The sequence below is a fragment of the Dendrobates tinctorius genome, unplaced genomic scaffold (assembly GCF_039654945.1).
Source record: "Dendrobates tinctorius isolate UK_male_01 unplaced genomic scaffold, ASM3965494v1 ptg000377l, whole genome shotgun sequence".
Classification (NCBI taxonomy): Eukaryota; Metazoa; Chordata; class Amphibia; order Anura; family Dendrobatidae; genus Dendrobates; species Dendrobates tinctorius.
Genome location: NW_027362043.1, coordinates 3,339,659 through 3,355,766, shown reverse-complemented (window position 1 = coordinate 3,355,766; position 16,108 = coordinate 3,339,659). Strand labels below are relative to the sequence as shown.

Genomic DNA, 16,108 nt, shown 5'->3' with positions numbered 1-16,108 from the left:
ATTTTCCTGTGCAAACCTTTTAAATAAAAAAAATATAAAAAGTTGATAATGAAAGTGTATATGTATATGAAAGTGCATGTAAAAGATTGGGCATTCCTGGTCAAAATTACTGTTATTATGAACAGTTAAGCAAGATGAAGATTAAATGATCTCTACAAAGGTCTAAAGTTAAAGATGTCACATTTCCTTTGTATTTTTGGCTCAAAAAATAGAGCTGTCAGAGCTCAGACAACTTTGACCAAGGTTTCAGACCTTAGGCCGGGTACACACTTGTGTTTGGCAAGAGTGCGGAGGGCTGCATACTTCCTCCCTTAAGCCCCTCCCACATGTTGCGTTCCTGTGCGGTCTACGGGCACGTCAAAACGATGTATGAGGACACATCCGCATACAACGCATGTCCCTGCGTACCCAATGTTAAAGATAGGTACGCAGGACGCATGCAGAACTAGGCGGAGCTTAAGGGAAGATGTGCAGAAGTAGGCGGGGAATAAGGGAGGAAGTACGCAGCCCTCCGCACTCTTGCCAAATGCAAGTGTGTACCCGGCTTTAATTAGCCTGTTAGGGTTATGGCTTGTTCACCATCATCGTTGGGAAAGGCCAGATGATGCAAAAATCCAATGTTTATAAACACCCAGCCTCCTCTAAGCTTGTGCCAAAAGACAGCATGGGCTCTTCTAAACAGCTGCCTAGAATTCTGAAAAAGGAAGAGGCCCACAAGCCAGGAGAAGGCTATAAGATAAAGGGTTTTCAAATTGCCCTTTCCTCAGATTGAAATGTAATTAAAAAAACGGGGATTAGACCTACCGGTGGTATTGTTTCCTGGAGTCCATCCTGACAGCACCATGGAGGTTGTCCTTCCTTCCTTATAGGGACAGGAAACACACAATCACTCCCCAGTGATTTTTCCAAGTACCACACCAGGATGGATGCAATTCTTATTTATTCAAATTCTGTACCAGTTAATCATTACAAATACCAGTGCTGTCATGATGGACTCCTGGAAATAATATTAGTGGTAGGTCTAATCCCAGTTTTCCAGGACGTCCCTGCTGACAACACCATGGAGAATACCAAAGTAGCCCAACTCTAGAGTGGGACTACTGCCAGCAGAACCTTCCGGCCGAAAGTCATCTGGCTATTCATCAAGGTATCCAGTTTATAATGCCTACAGAATATGTTTTAGCTAGACCATGTAGCTGCACTACAAATTTGATCCACCGAGGCCCCTGCCCTTTCTGCCCAAGAAGTTTCCATCGCCCTGGTGAAATGGGTTCTTAGTCCTTCGGGAATGGGCAATTTCTTAGCCTCATAAGCTAGAGAGATGGCTGCTGTTATCCATCTAGCTAAGGTAGCTTTTGATGCTTTTTTACCTTTATTTTTCCCCCATACTGGATGAAAAGATTAATGTCCTGTCTCCACTCACAAGTTGCCTCTAGATAGTAAATGACTGCCTCACATCAAAAGAATGGAAGAAGTCTTCCCTAGGGTCTTTGGGGCCTGGCAGAAGTAGTGAAGCATTATCTCTTTATTTAAATTTTGAGAGGAAACCACTTTTGGCAAAAAAAAAAAAAAAAAACAGTGTTCAGTCTTAGAATTATACGGTCATCAAAGATCTGAATATAAGGGTTCTGGATTAAAAGAGCCTGAATTTCTCCTAGTCTTTTAGCTGAGGTGATGGCCACTAAAAAGACTGTCTTAAGCGTTAGTTTCGCAATGCTAATGTCTTCCACCGGCTCATAAGGGGGCCTACACAGGGCGTTGAGGACCAGATTGAAATCCCATGCAGGGACCGATTTCCTTATTGTGGGCCTTAATCTCCGAGTGGCTCTAGAAAAACGTGCTACCCATGGGTGTGATGCCAGGGAAGAAAAAAGAAACCCGAAAAAAAAAAATACTCATGGCAGCTATCTGCACTCTCAGCTTGGACCCAAGTTTATAGGTCCCTATAGCAGTTAACCCGGTGGCTTTTCGGTTGCGTCTCCCGCTATCTCTGCGGATCCCAAATGTTTTCCATAAGGCCCTTTTGAAACCTGTGAGGTCCGGTGGGGAGGGATCATCAGCTTCCCCGCCACTGGTTTTGGTAGACGGGCAGTCGGAGTACGAGGTGGAACGAATTGTCGACTCCAGGTTGGTCCGTCGTGCCCTTCAATATCTGGTACATTGGAAAGGCTACGGTCCTGAAGAACGCTCGTGGGTTCCTGCTCGATCGGTTCATGCGGATCGGTTGGTCCGAGCCTTTCACGCCAAGTACCCTGAGAGGCCTGGGGGTCCGGTGGCCAACCATTGAGAGGAGGGTACTGTCATGATCCAGGACGGGGTTTCGCTTTGGCCCGTCCTGGTCAGACTGGGGGTTAATTGTTCTGCCTCTCTCTGGCAGAGGGCGGCTATTTAACGTTCACTGGACCTAGGTCCGGTGTCAGTTATACTCCTGCCCTCGGCTGAGTTAGTTGACCTCTTGTATATGTGTGCCTTGTGCCTGATAACTTGTTGCTTGTTTGGTTGTGATCCGGTTCTGTCCCTTTTACGAGTTATGCCTGCCCCTCTTGTACCACACCGCTCTCTCGTGTATGACTCTCTGCTTGTGACTCGACTGCTCTCGGCTCATCCCTTTGGTACCGCACCGCCCTCTTGTGTATGACCTTTGGCTTTGTCTGACCTCCCGTCTGTTTACCCCTCCTGTACCTCGTTTGCTCGTACTGTGTATGACCTCCGTTTTGCCCGACTGAGTTTTCTACCTTCTCTGAAAGCAGGACGCTAAGCTCCGCCCCCTTGCAGTCACATGACTAGGTCCTGTACCGGCTTGCTAAACTTCAGCGTTCAGGTCCTGTGCAACTGTACTTTCTGGCTGTTCTTGTCCCCAGGGGTCCCTACAGTGCGGGTGAGTCCCTGCTCAGCGGAGGCTGTACACCGGCGCTGTCAGGATCCTGATATAAACAAAAGTTAATCTCAATATTCTGCTACATATCCTTTGCTAGCAATGACAGGAGGTCAAACGTTTTCTGTAAGTCTTCACAAGGTTGGCACACACTGTTTGTGATATGTTGGCCCATTCCTCCATGCAGATCTCCTCAAGAGCAATGATGTTTTGGGCCTGTCGCTGGGCAACACAGACTTCCAAATCCCTCCAAAGGTTTTCTAAGGGGTTGAGATCTGGAGACTGGCTAGGCCACTCCAGGACCTTCATATACTTCTTACGAAGCCACTCGTTCACGCCCTGGTGGTCTGCTTGGGATCATTATTATGCTGAAAGACCCATCCACGTTTGACCTTCAATGTCCTTGCTGATGGAAGAAGGTTTGCACTCAAAATCTCATGATACATGGCCCCATTCATTCATGTACATGAATCAGTCGTCCTGGTCCCTTTGCAGAGAAACAGCCCCAAAACATGATGTTGCCACCCCCATTCTTCATAGTAGGTATGGTGTTCTTTGGATGCAACTCAGCATTGTCTCCTCCAAACAAGAGGAGTTTTGTTTCTATCAAACATTTCTAATTTGGTTTCATCAGATCATATGACATTCTCCCATTACTCTTCTGCATAATCCAAATGCTCTCTAGCAAACTTCAGACGGGCCCGGACATTTACTGGCTTAAGCAGGCGGACACGTCTGGCACTGCAGGATCTGATTCCCTGGCGGTGTAGTGTGTTACTGATGGGCCTTTGTTACGGAGGTCCCAGCTCTATGCAGGTCATTCACTAGGTCCCCCTGTGTGTTTCTTGGATTTTTGCTCACCGTTATTGTGATCATTTTGATCTCAAGCATGCTAGGTTTTCACCCTTTATTAATCCTACCTAGAGAAAATCCAGGATCTTTGGGATGTCAGGCCAGGAAGAGTCTATGAAAGAGCTACCACATTACAGACAGAACTTCTTCCAGATCTTATTGCAAATTGTGCAGGTCACAGGTTTACGGCTGGCTTGGATCGTACAGATCACCTTGGCAGAGAGACCTTTAGCTCTCAAGATCTTCCTCTCAGGATCCATGCTGATATCTGAAGGCTCCTCGGATCTGAATGGAAAACTGGACCCTGGTAAAGCAAGTCTTCCCTCTCTGGTAGCCGGAGCGGACCATTATCTTCTGCAGGGGAAACAGGCTTCATCTTGGCCAAAATGGAACCACCAGCTTCACCAAGGCTCCTTTCTCTTGGATCTTCCTGAGGACTCTTGGAATCATGGCAATGGGGGAGGAGGCGTACAGGAGTTCTTTCCCCCATACCTGGTTCAAGGCATCGATCCCTACCGTTGTCTGTCGGATTGAGTAGAACCTTTGGACCATGGCAATTATTCTGGTCGCAAAGATGTCTAGGTGGGGTGTTCCCCACTGACACGTATAACTGAACATCTCTCCACTTAGCTCCCACTAGGTGGATTGAATCTTTCGTCTGCTGAGGTAATCGGCCACTGTGTTCCTGGACCCCTGTAGATGAACTGCTGATACTGACCCAACTCTTTACTGCCCAGGCAAATATTCTTGCGGACAGATCTTGAAGCGCTCGATGTCTTTGGCCTCCTTGGTGACGAAGGATTGAAACCGCCGTCGTATTTTCCAACATGATCTTTATATGCTTACCCTGTAGGTAGGTCTGATTCCGCTTCAGGTTCTCCCAAACTGCCTGTAACGCTCTGAAGTTTGAGGATTGGACCTTGACGTCTGGAGACCAAATTCTTTGGCAGTACCTTCCCTCCAAATGGGCTCCCCATCCTTCCTTGCATCCATGATGATCGTCACGCAAGGAGCTAAAATCCAAGGATATCCCTGTGTGAGGTTTCTGTAATTGGTCCACCATCTTAGCGACGATTTTAATGTCGGGGATAGACGGATCTCTTTGCCCAAGGACATCTGTCTTCTGTTCCAGGCTGAAAGGATCTCCCTCTGTAGTTCTCTTGTATGGAACTGACCCCAACGAACGCATGATATGCAAGCCGTTACAGTTTCCAAAACTCTTTGCCGTCCTTATGGAAACTCGATTCTAAAGAAGAACTTTATTCTTCACCGTTTCTTGTTTCTCCTCTGGAAGAAGCGAGAGTCTCTGTCTGGAGTCAAGAATAACCCTGAGAAACTTCTTCGTGGTTCCAGGTAGTAGATCTGACTTTTCTCGGTTTAGAATCCAACCTAAGCCTTCTAGAATAGAAATCACTATCTCGAGTTGTTCTTCTAGTTCCGCTCTTGAACTTGATATCAGTAGAAAATCGTCCAAATATGGAACTATGACCACGTCCCTTTGTCTCTGGTAGGCCACGACCTCAGCGACCAGTTTTGTAAATACCCAAGGTGCCGCAGCAAGACCGAATGGAAGAGCACAGAACTGGAAATGGCAGCACCTGTTCCCTAACTTTAGAGTGAACTGAAAGGTATGCTTGGGAGCACGGCTGAATCGAAACGTGGTAGTATGTACTCTTTTGATCTATAGTGCACATCACTGCGTTTTTGTCTATGAGCTGAATGGGAGTCTTTTGAGACTCCATTCTGAACCTCTTGTATACTATTCACAGATTTAAGGGCTTCAGATATATGATGGTGCGGCTTTCTCCTGATGGTTTTTAATATCGTGAACAGGGTTGAGTAATGTCCCAAACCCACTTCTGGTTGAGGAACTGGGACCACCACTCCTGCTTTTAAGAGGTCCTTTACATCCTTCCATATAGGAGGAACGGCGGTTCCGGATAGGGGAACTGTCACCACAAACCTTGTTGGGGGATGGGAGGTCTGACAAATTCTTAGGTGTAACCTCGAGATATAGTGTTTAAGACCAACTGATTTTGGGAGGCGAGTCTCCATGAATCTATGAATTTCCCCAGGCGACCCCCTACCAACATGACATCATTGCCTACTGCTATTTGAACGGGACCCAAAGCATGAGGGTGGAGCTCTACTTTTACCCCCCTTAGGGTTGTCCCACCGACTACTTTTCCCTCTCCCCCAAAATTCCTGTCTCTAGGAAGGACGGGATATGTTTTTTCCCTCAGGGAATCCTTTTTCTTGTCAGTGGCATTTTCTAGTATATTATCTAGAACTATCTCAAACACCCTCAAACCTGAAAATGGTATATCACAAAGCTTATTTTAAGACTGGTAATCACCCAACCAGGCAGCAAGTTTTTCCAGGCAGCGAATCATACCGATTCCTCTGAGGAATCCAAAAACCCGGTGGTGAGTTTTAACAATGGAAGAACTTCTAACATGGTTACTTCTAGAAGTCTTCCCTCTTAACTGATCCTTCAAGCTGGTCAATCCATATATGCATGGATCTGGCCACTAATGTGGCGGCAATATTAGCTTTCATGATTGCCGCTGATGCCTCCCAAGACCTTTTAAGGAGTCCATCTGCTTTCCTGTCCATAGGCTCGCTAAGGCTAGATAAATCCTCAAATGGAGTTGAAGTCTTTCTTGACACTCTGGCTACTGTAACATCAATTTTAGGAACTTCGTCCCAGACCTTTATATTGTCCGGGTGAAACAGCAGACAAAGCCTGAAATCCAGAGGGATGACCAACCACTTCTCAGCGTCCTCCCACTCCTCCATAATCACCGCCCAGATGTGGTCATTCACAGGAAACGCACGATGAATCTGTGACCTCAGCCCCCGAACATCTCTTGTACATCTCGTCTTGTACTGACTGAGGTTTCTGGGATTCCTCTATCTGCATTGTGTTCCTAGCAGCCCACAGTAGCTCATCTGTGTCGTCTGAGTGAAAAAAAGTACTTCTGCCCACCTCCAGAATTTCTGCAGCAATCGCCCCTTCTTCCTCTAAGTCTGAGCATGTGGACTGGTCCTCATCCTCTGAAGATTGGGCCATTTCCCATCTTGGTTGTCTTGGGACAGGAATCCTGCTGGGGTGATTGAGCTGGAAAGAAGCCTGAGATGGAAGCCTGAACCTCCTCTCTAACCATGGTGCGCATTTCTGTCAGAAAGGAAGACTGCTCATCCTTGATGACTTTAAAGGGAATCTGTCACCTCATTTTTTCAGGTAATTTCCGTAGTTGTCCTCCATATTACGCGTGTGCGCATTGCAGTCTTGACATGCACCAGTGAACTATGTCCCGGAAGTATTTTGCTGTGTTCCGGGACATAGTTCACAGGCGCATGCGCACTAATGTTTTTCGGCTTTGCCCGCAGTTGGGCAAAGCATACTGCGCGTGCGCGAGTCAAGACTGCAATGCATAAGCGCATAATATGGAAGACAACTATGGAAATTACCTGAAATATTGCGGACAGCAGCCAAGGAGGGGTGGAGGAAAGGAGCCAAAACACCGCCCATCAGACCAGACCCAACTCATTTACATAGAGCGCCAAAATAAGGTGACAGATTCCCTTTAAGGATGCATTTTTCCCAAAGCTGTTTAGCCCATGCGTCAAGTAGCTTGCTACTACAGATGGCGCATCTCCTGGATGTCCCCAAAGACTTGCCAGTCCTCCTGGGTGCAGGTATCACCATGGCTGGAACTGTGTCCTCCTAGTAGAAACACAGGACCGTCTATTAACCTCTGGTATCCTGTGGCATTGTGTCCCCCTGCCTTTAAGGCTACTCACAATCATTGGCGATTCAAGGGGGACAGCACTCCTCAGTGTCCTCCATGCTGATCAAGAGGTTCTCTCTGTCAAAGCCTTACACTGACCCAAGACAGCTTTTGTTCCCTACCTTGTCTTCTCTCCGCCCGGCAGATCCCCTTCCAGAATCCCTTGGGCTGCATACCGGCTTCTCCACGTCAGACATCACCAGAAAGCGCCCAGTCGCATCATGCGTTTCATCATGGAATACAACCGGAAGTCTTCCTGCCGTTTCTGGAAGTGATGTATGCAGCTGTGATCTGCTGGCAATGGACGCCGAGAGCCCTCGCCAGAGGGAAGCGACTCCAAGCCCCAGAGATCCCGCTCAACAGGGCACCTTGCTGAGGAACCCCCGTTCAGGTGGGGGGGGGGGGCATCCCAGACGTCTTGACAGAGGGAAGGAGAGGATAGACCCCTGAACCGCCTGAGCCCACAAGGTAAATCAGGAAGCACCAGAGCTCCAACCCCAGCCTCCCCTCTTCTCTGTGTCTGTTCTTACAAGGACAGGAGAAAAAAAAACTCTGGGGAATGTGGGTGGAAGGGATCTTTTTAACCTCTCGTGTGTGTTTCCTGTCCCTATAAAGAAGGAAGGACAACCTCCATGGTGCTGTCAGGAGGGACATCCTGGAAAAGGCAATTAACTGGAACAGTGGAGGTCAAGATAAGTTCTGAAAAACCAAGCAGAATTTCAGTTAGAGCTGCAAAAGAACACCTAAACAAGCCTGATATATTTTGGAAAAAAGTCCTTTGGATCAACGAGGTTAAAATTGAACTCTTTGGCCACAATAATCAAAAAGGTATGTGTGCAGAAAAGGGCACATAATTTCAGGAAAAGAACATCTTGACAACCATTAAGCACGGGTGTAGATCAATCATGCTTTGGGCTTGTGTTTCAACCAATGGAATAGGGAACATTTCATGGGTAGAGAGAAGAATGGGTTCAATAAAACTTCAACAAATTCTTGATGCAAACATAACACCATTTGTAAAAAAGCTGAATTTGAAAAGAAGATGGCTTCTATAAATGGATAAAGATCAGCGAGCCACTGATCTCACATTAAGAATACACAGAAGTGTATTTTTAGTGTGAGATCAGTGGTCCAAAGTCATTTAACCTCTTAAAAATATCAGTTACTTATTCAAATCTATGAAAATGGGCCGTTTGTCCACTTTGATGTTAATGCTGATGCCCAGAACCCATTTGGGCCAGGCTAGGAAGACCAGGAATTGATGGGGGGCTCCCTGTTCTATATATATGTCCTGTGAGATCAGAGTCCCAAAGTCATTTAACCCCGTAAAAACATCAGTTACTTATTCAAGTCTGAAAATTGGCTGCTTGCCTACTTTGATGCCAATTCTGATGCCCAGAACCCATTTGGGCCATGTTGGAGGGACCTGGGTTTGATGCAGGGCATCACTATCTATGTATTCGTAGTAGGAGATCATTGGCCCAAAGTCATTTAACCCCTTAAAAACATCAGTTACTTATTCAAATATGTTAATTGGCTGTTTGCCCACTTTGATGCCATTTCTGATGCACAAGACCCATTTGGGTCAAGCTGGAGTGACCTGGGTTTGATGAGGGGCATCACTATCTATGCATTCTTAGGCTGGGGTCACACTGCGTTAAGGCAGTCCGTTTAACGGATTGTGTTACACCGCGGCATAACGCGATGTAACGCAATCCATTAACGCTGCCATTCACTTCCATTAGGAGCTCATCGCTAGCGCATGCCATAAATCGGCTTGCACGAGCCATGTGCCGTCATTCTGTGAAGGACCCACGGACGCGGGCTGCAGTGTCAGGGGGTCCGTCACTGCTAGCGGTATAGCATAACGCGATCGCGTTATGCTATACTGTTAACGCAGTCCGTCAACGCTATGCGTTAAACGAAATGCTTGAACACAGTATGAACCTAGCCTTAGTGTGAGATTAGTGGCCCAAAGTCATTTAACCCCTTAAAAACACCACTTATCCAAATGGCCAAAATCAACTGTCTGCCCACTTTGATGGCAATTCTGATGCCCAGAACACATTTGGGCCAGGCTGGAGAGACCTGGTTTCGTTGTGGGGCACCCTGTTCTGTGCGTCTGCACTGTGAGATCAGTGGCCCAAAGTCATTTAACCCTTTAATTAACACCCTTTGGTCCCACTTTTGTGCCAGTTTTATAATTTTTGTATGTTTTTATGTGTATTTATATCAGGGCACCTCTCTGCATTGTATGATATTATTGTGATGTTTGTTTTTTATTGTTAAACCTATAAAAACCAGAAAAGAAAAATATTGCCGAATAAGAAACCAACATCAGCCTCGTGAATTATCCAATAATGCATTATCTTCAACCAGCGGTGTGGTCATTCATGCAGCCAAGAGTCATCTGGTCTCCTACTGCCACAGATACACTGCAGTGGGCAGGACACTCATGGGGCTGTGAGCCAGGGCCAGCATTAGTGGCAGGCAGCTGCCTAGGGCCCCCGCTCCCCCAGCTAGCGGCACATCATGCAGCCGCTATGGGGCCCGTGAGGCAGGGGGGGCTCACCTGCCCCCAGCGCCGACTCCCACGCCGCCGCATTGTACTATACAGTTCAAAGCAATGATTGATGGAGGGGAGAGCGTCAGCTGACGCTCCCTCTCCCATCATTTCCCGCTCTGCCTCTGACACTGCGGGTGCGCAATGACGTCATCGCGCACTCACTGTGTACCAGGCAGAGCAGGAGACAGGAGCAGCACAGGCATGAGGAGAGGTGAAGATAGTGTTTTGTTTTTTTTTAATGTTCTGTTCTGTATACTTTGTAGGGCTGTGCTGTATACAGTGGCTCAGTGGATAGCACTGCAGCCTTGCAGCGCTGGAGTCCTGGGTTCAAATCCCACCAAGGGGTTTGTATGTTCTCCCCGTGTTTGCGTGGGTTTCCTCCCACATTCCAAAAAACATACAGATAGGGAATTTAGATCGTGAGCCCCATTGGGGACAGTGATGATAAAGCGCTGTAGAATTTGTTAGCGTTATATAAAAATAAAGATTATTATTAAAGATTATATAGCACAGCCCCACATGGTAACAATATACCATGGTGCTATGCTGAGATAAAAGAAAAAGTAGCACATGCCAGTATATATCTCTCATATGGGGGAAACAAAGAATTATAACAAAATATTACCCCTTATCTCTCAAAATACTGTGGACTGTAAAGAGACCAATTGTCAAAATGACATGAAGGGGGGAGGAAGAAAACACTTCCTAAACGACAATAGAGGTCAAAGTATAAAATTGCTTTATTGGACACAGGGCAAGGAACAATACAAGAGGTTTAAAATAGCTGATAACATGTCACAGAAACAACAAGACACCGTTGTCCGCACATGCTGCTACAAACAAACCCCTAAAAAGGAGGACATAAAGAATGGAAGCACCATCTCATACCACACATGGATACAGCCTGCTCAAAATCATGTGGTAACAATTAAAGAAATACTGCAGATATCAATGCATACAAAAATATATGTCCAACATTACCTGGTATATGCTAGTGCACACAGACAAGTGGGGAGTCCCCTGACGAAGGTCTCCGAAACACGCGTCGGGGCGGACACTGTGACTCCCCACTTGTCTGTGTGCACTAGCATATACCAGGTAACGTTGGACATATATTTTTGTATGCATTGATATCTGCAGTATTTCTTTAATTGTTACCACATGATTTTGAGCAGGCTGTATCCATGTATGGTATGAGATGGTGCTTCCATTCTTTATGTCCTCCTTTTTAGGGGTTTATTTGTAGCAGCATGTGCGGACAATGGTGTCTTGTTGTTTCTGTGACGTGTTATCAGCTATTTTAAACATCTTGTATTGTTCCTTGCCCTGTGTCCAATAAAGCAATTTTATACTTTGACATCTATTGTCGTTTAGGAAGTGTTTTCTTCCTCCCCCCTTCATGGTGCTATGCTGTATACGGTATATAGCACAGCCCCACATGGTATATTATATACCATGTGGGGCTGTTATATACCATGGGAGGTACATTATATTCTATAGGGGAGGCTGTGTTATATAATATGGGGGGCTACATTATATTCTATGGGGAGGTGGGCTGTATTATATTCTATTTGGGGATACATTATATTCTATGGGGGGGCTGTATTATATTTATTATATTCTATAGGGGGTGATAGCATCATACTCTATGAGGGGGCTACATTGTATTCTATGGGGGGACTATATTATGTTGTATGGGGGCTTCATTATACTTTATTAGGGGGCTACATTATATTCTATTGGGGCTGCATTATACTATATGAGGGCTACATTGTATTCTATGGAGGGGCTACATTATACTATATAAGGGGCTGCATTATACTGTATCGAGGACTATGGGGAATACATTATACTATGTGAAGAATTATGGGGTGCATTACACTATGGGAAGTGAATTCTACTACATGGATGACTATGGCGGTGCATTATACTATATGGAGCACTATGAGGAGTGTATTATACTATATGGAGGCCTGAGCAGAGTATTTTAATATATGGAAAACTATGAGGAATGTATTATATTATATAGAGGACTGATTGTATTTTAATATATGGAGGGCTATGAGGACTGTATAATAATAATTTTATTTCTATAGCGCCAACATATTCCGCAGCACTTTACATTATAGAGGGGACTTGTACAGACAATAGACATTACAGCATAACAATAATCACATAGATCATAACAGATACCAAGAGGAATGAGGGCCCTGCTCGCAAGCTTACAATCTATGAGGAAAAGGGGAGACACGAAAGGTGGATGGTAACAATTGCTTTTATTGTTCGGACCAGTCATAGTGTAAGAATCGGGTGTTCCTGTTGCTGCATGAACCAGTTAACAGTCTAAATATGTAACTGTACAGACACAGAGGGCTATTAAATGCATAAAGCATGTGAGAACATGATGCGAGGAACCTGGTTATGGTAAAAAAATTTGAATGAGCCACACAGGGATAGTTGGGGTAATGCGTTGAGGCGATAGGCCAATCTGAACAAATGCGTTTTTAGGGCACGCTTAAAACTGTGGGGATTGGGGACTAATCGTATTAACCTGGGTAGTGCATTCCAAAGAATTGGCGCAGCACGTGAAAAATTTTGGCAACGGGAGTGGGAGGTTCTGATTATTGAGGATGTTAACCTCAGGGTTATTAGGAGAATGGAGGGCACGGGTAGGGTGGTAGGCTGAGATGAGGGAGGAGATGTAGGGTGGTGCTGAGCCATGGAGTGCTTTATACTATATGGAGAACTATGGGGCACAATATATACATTATATTATATGGCGGACTATAGGGAGTGTATTATACTATATGGAGGACTATGGGGCACATTATATTATATGGAGGACCATGGGGTGTAAACTGTAGATGTGCTGCTGATAACATGATACTGTATGGGGACAGATTGATCCATTAGTGATGGTTCTGTCCTCATCATTCTTCCTCAGATGGTGGAAAGAGGCCGGGAAACAAGTGTTGAACGATATCAATATTGTCGATCACACTCATTTAGTGACCTAAACTCAGCGCATATAACTACAAACGAAATGCTTCTGTGTGATGTGCAATATGTTAGCATTTGAAGCCCCATTTTAAACTTTGCCTAGGGCCCCACTTTGCCTAAAACCGGCCCTGCTGTGAGCAAGTTACCTTCCAACACTCAAAGCAGCTGCCCCACCCTGTCACTGGCACAGGGTGCAGTGTGCCCACCATGATGGGTGTAACGTTACCAGCCCAGGCCTCTGCCATTTGGGCACCTCATAATAGCAGCAGGACCTGTGCCCCTACCATCAGCCTGCATGGCCGCCCTCCAATGCCCACTCACACCTGTGTCAGTATCGGCGGCTCACGGACCCGTCACTGGCAGCCTGGCACCTTGCCACCCCCCACCCAGCCAGTCTCTGAGGTGGGGCCTCGAGCTTCCCGCTCAGACGACGGGGTGACGTTCAGTTCTCCAGATGGACGGTGAGGGACTGACAGGACCCCTACTCCGGCATGTGGGCGCGTTATACCGCTCACAAGAGCTAGGCATACTTACCACGCCAGCACAAACAAGCGGGTCATAGTGCGAGCACTGCGCCTGCTGCTGCCTTACACCGGAGCCATCACCGCCCTCACTACAGCGCCCATGCAAGGCCGCCACCTGCGCTGACAGCAGCCTAGCAGGTGACTGGAAGCACGCAACCAAGCCGTAGTGGCGAGGAAAGGGTTAATGCGCCGCACAAGAAACAGGAACCTAGGCTCCTCGCCCCGCCCACCGTGCGCTCCTATTGGACGAGGCGCAGGGTTATAATCGGGCCCGCCTATCAAGTATAGCATTAGCTTTGCACTGCACCTTGGGATATGCAGTCCAGCAGGCCCTCCATCTGCAGCGCTCCATCAGTGCGGGGACTACAAGTCCCAGACACTCCGTAGCCGTCACTTGTGCCCGGCCCGGTATTGGCGTTTGTCTTGGTGTAACTGCTATCACATAACCGAGCTGTGCTGACAGCTCAGGCTGGTGCGGTCGGGTTCTGTCGCCGGCAGTGGTGCAGGCGGGAGGATGAGGCTATGGCCGCAGCCTCTAGGCGCCACCTCCCACGGCCGCTGCCTGCAGGAGCCCGGCAGGTCCCCGGTCCTGGGCTGTGGGCGCGCAGCTGCCTACCTGCTGCTGGGGAGGTAGTTCCGTGCGGGCGCTGTGCAGAGACCTCCGCTCGGCTGCTCCCTTCCTGGTTGCTGTGAGGTCGCGCTGGGGTACTCCCTTCTCTTAAAGGAGCAGCACCTTCTGCTGTCACCCAGTCCACAGTGGGTGTCGTGGAGCTCGGCCCTGACCGAACACGCAGAAACGCGCCTGCAACAAATGGGGGCATTTCACAGAGAAATTCAAGGGGTCTTCCACTTTCAAAAAAAATCTTAGTTTCGTTACTTAAAAAAAAACCCCAAATAAATTGGGCTTTAGTCGCCCTCCCGGGGTCCAGAGTTGGGTCTTCACAGCTGCTCTCAGGGCTTTCATTGTCTGCAGCGCTGCAGTCAATCACTCTAGCCCAATGACTTGTGTCTATTGGGAGCGCCTTGATCTGCGGCAGCGCTACAGATAGAACTGTGAGACTACATGTTGGACCCTGGGAGGGTGAGTAAAGCACATGGTGGTTTTTTGTACAATCTGCGTCAGGGGACGGGTCTTCTGAAATCGGGAAAACCCTTTAAAGGGCTTGTCTATTTCCAGGGAAAGCGGCACAGAAGTAAGGCTATGAAATTCACAGTGCTTACCAGCGGACGTCCTGCTGATGCTTGGTTACAGGGCTGCAGCAGTGACTAGTCATGAGCAAGTATACCGGGTGCTCGGAGATTTAGTTTTCGTCGAAGCAGCTGCATGATTTGCGACTTGTAGACAGGCTGAATACATGTGGGAATTCCCTAACAAACAGACATTCCTCACATGTATTCAGCCTGTCTGCAAGTCGCAAATCATGCAGCTGCGTGGTCAAACACTGAATCTCCGAGCACGCCAAAATACTCGATCACCCGAGCAACAGGTATACTCGCTTATCACTAGCAGTGACCACTGCAGCCAATCACTGGAATCAGCGGTTTCCTGCCCACCGCTTGGGTATCACTGCTAAGGCCTGTGCTGGTCATACGGTGTTAACAGGACACAGCATAGTAGGCAAACGCCAGCTGGAGCAGCAGGGACATCAGCAGGCAAGGAACAGTTATTTATAAAGCTACCTTTCCCAAATTTATTCAGCAAAATATGGGTTTGTGCACAAGCAACATTTCCACTATTTTTCTCCTGCAAATGTTTTTTGAGAGTCAGTATGACTAAGGTCCAGTAATTCTGGCGTTGTTTTTCTTTTTTAATAGATGATCGCTTTTCTGCGTGTCAGTACATGTTTCTCACCATCCTATCAGACCTGCTTGGCTGATGCTAAGATATGGGGAAAACACGTATAAACACATGCACTCTTTGCGTTTTCCTTATTTAGTGACTGCAGGGTTTATGCTCCTTTTGTTTCTTGTAGATTTTACCCCAAAACGCGTGTCTGCAAGTGGAGTGTCTTGTTTGGCTTCTTATCCTAAAGCAGTGGTGGCGAACCTATGGCACGCATTCCTGAGGGGGCACGCAGAGCCTTCCCGGTGGGCATGTGCACCATCTCCCTCATGACTAGCGCCCTGGCCACTCACCTGCAAACACCCTCCCATCAGGTCACGTGCAGCCTGAGGAGGAGGATGGCACGTTGGCTGAAGAGAGTGGCGGTGCTAGTAATGAGGGAGATAGCGGGCTGAGGAGAGAGACGGCGCACGTGCCCACAGGTACGACTATGATATATGAAGAGACTAGGTCAGCGTTGGAACGGGCAGAGGGGAGTAGTTGTATAAAGGGAATCTGTCACCCTTTTTTTGCCCTATTAGCTGCCGGCATAGACATCGGGGGCTTATCTACAGCTTTCTGTAATGCTGTAGATAGGCCCCCGATGTAACCTGAAAGAGAAGAAAAACACGTTATACTCACCGAGGTGGACGGCCCGGTCCGATGGGTGTTTCC

General features: G+C 47.3%; 1 protein-coding gene across 3 annotated transcripts in view; it reads right to left on the bottom strand.

The window, feature by feature from the left end:
* Positions 1-14,306, bottom strand: part of ZBTB7A (zinc finger and BTB domain containing 7A) — a 77,269-nt gene extending 62,963 nt beyond the window's left edge. The window contains exon 1 of one of the 3 annotated variants that reach the window (XM_073563044.1): positions 14,228-14,306. The gene's annotated coding sequence lies outside the window, so the exon portion shown is untranslated. Of the gene's footprint in view, positions 1-13,410; positions 13,541-13,621; positions 13,838-14,227 lie in introns of those variants that run through there. The other 2 variants (XM_073563043.1, XM_073563045.1) reach the window with 2 other exon arrangements.
* Between the last annotated feature and the right edge of the window lie 1,802 nt (positions 14,307-16,108).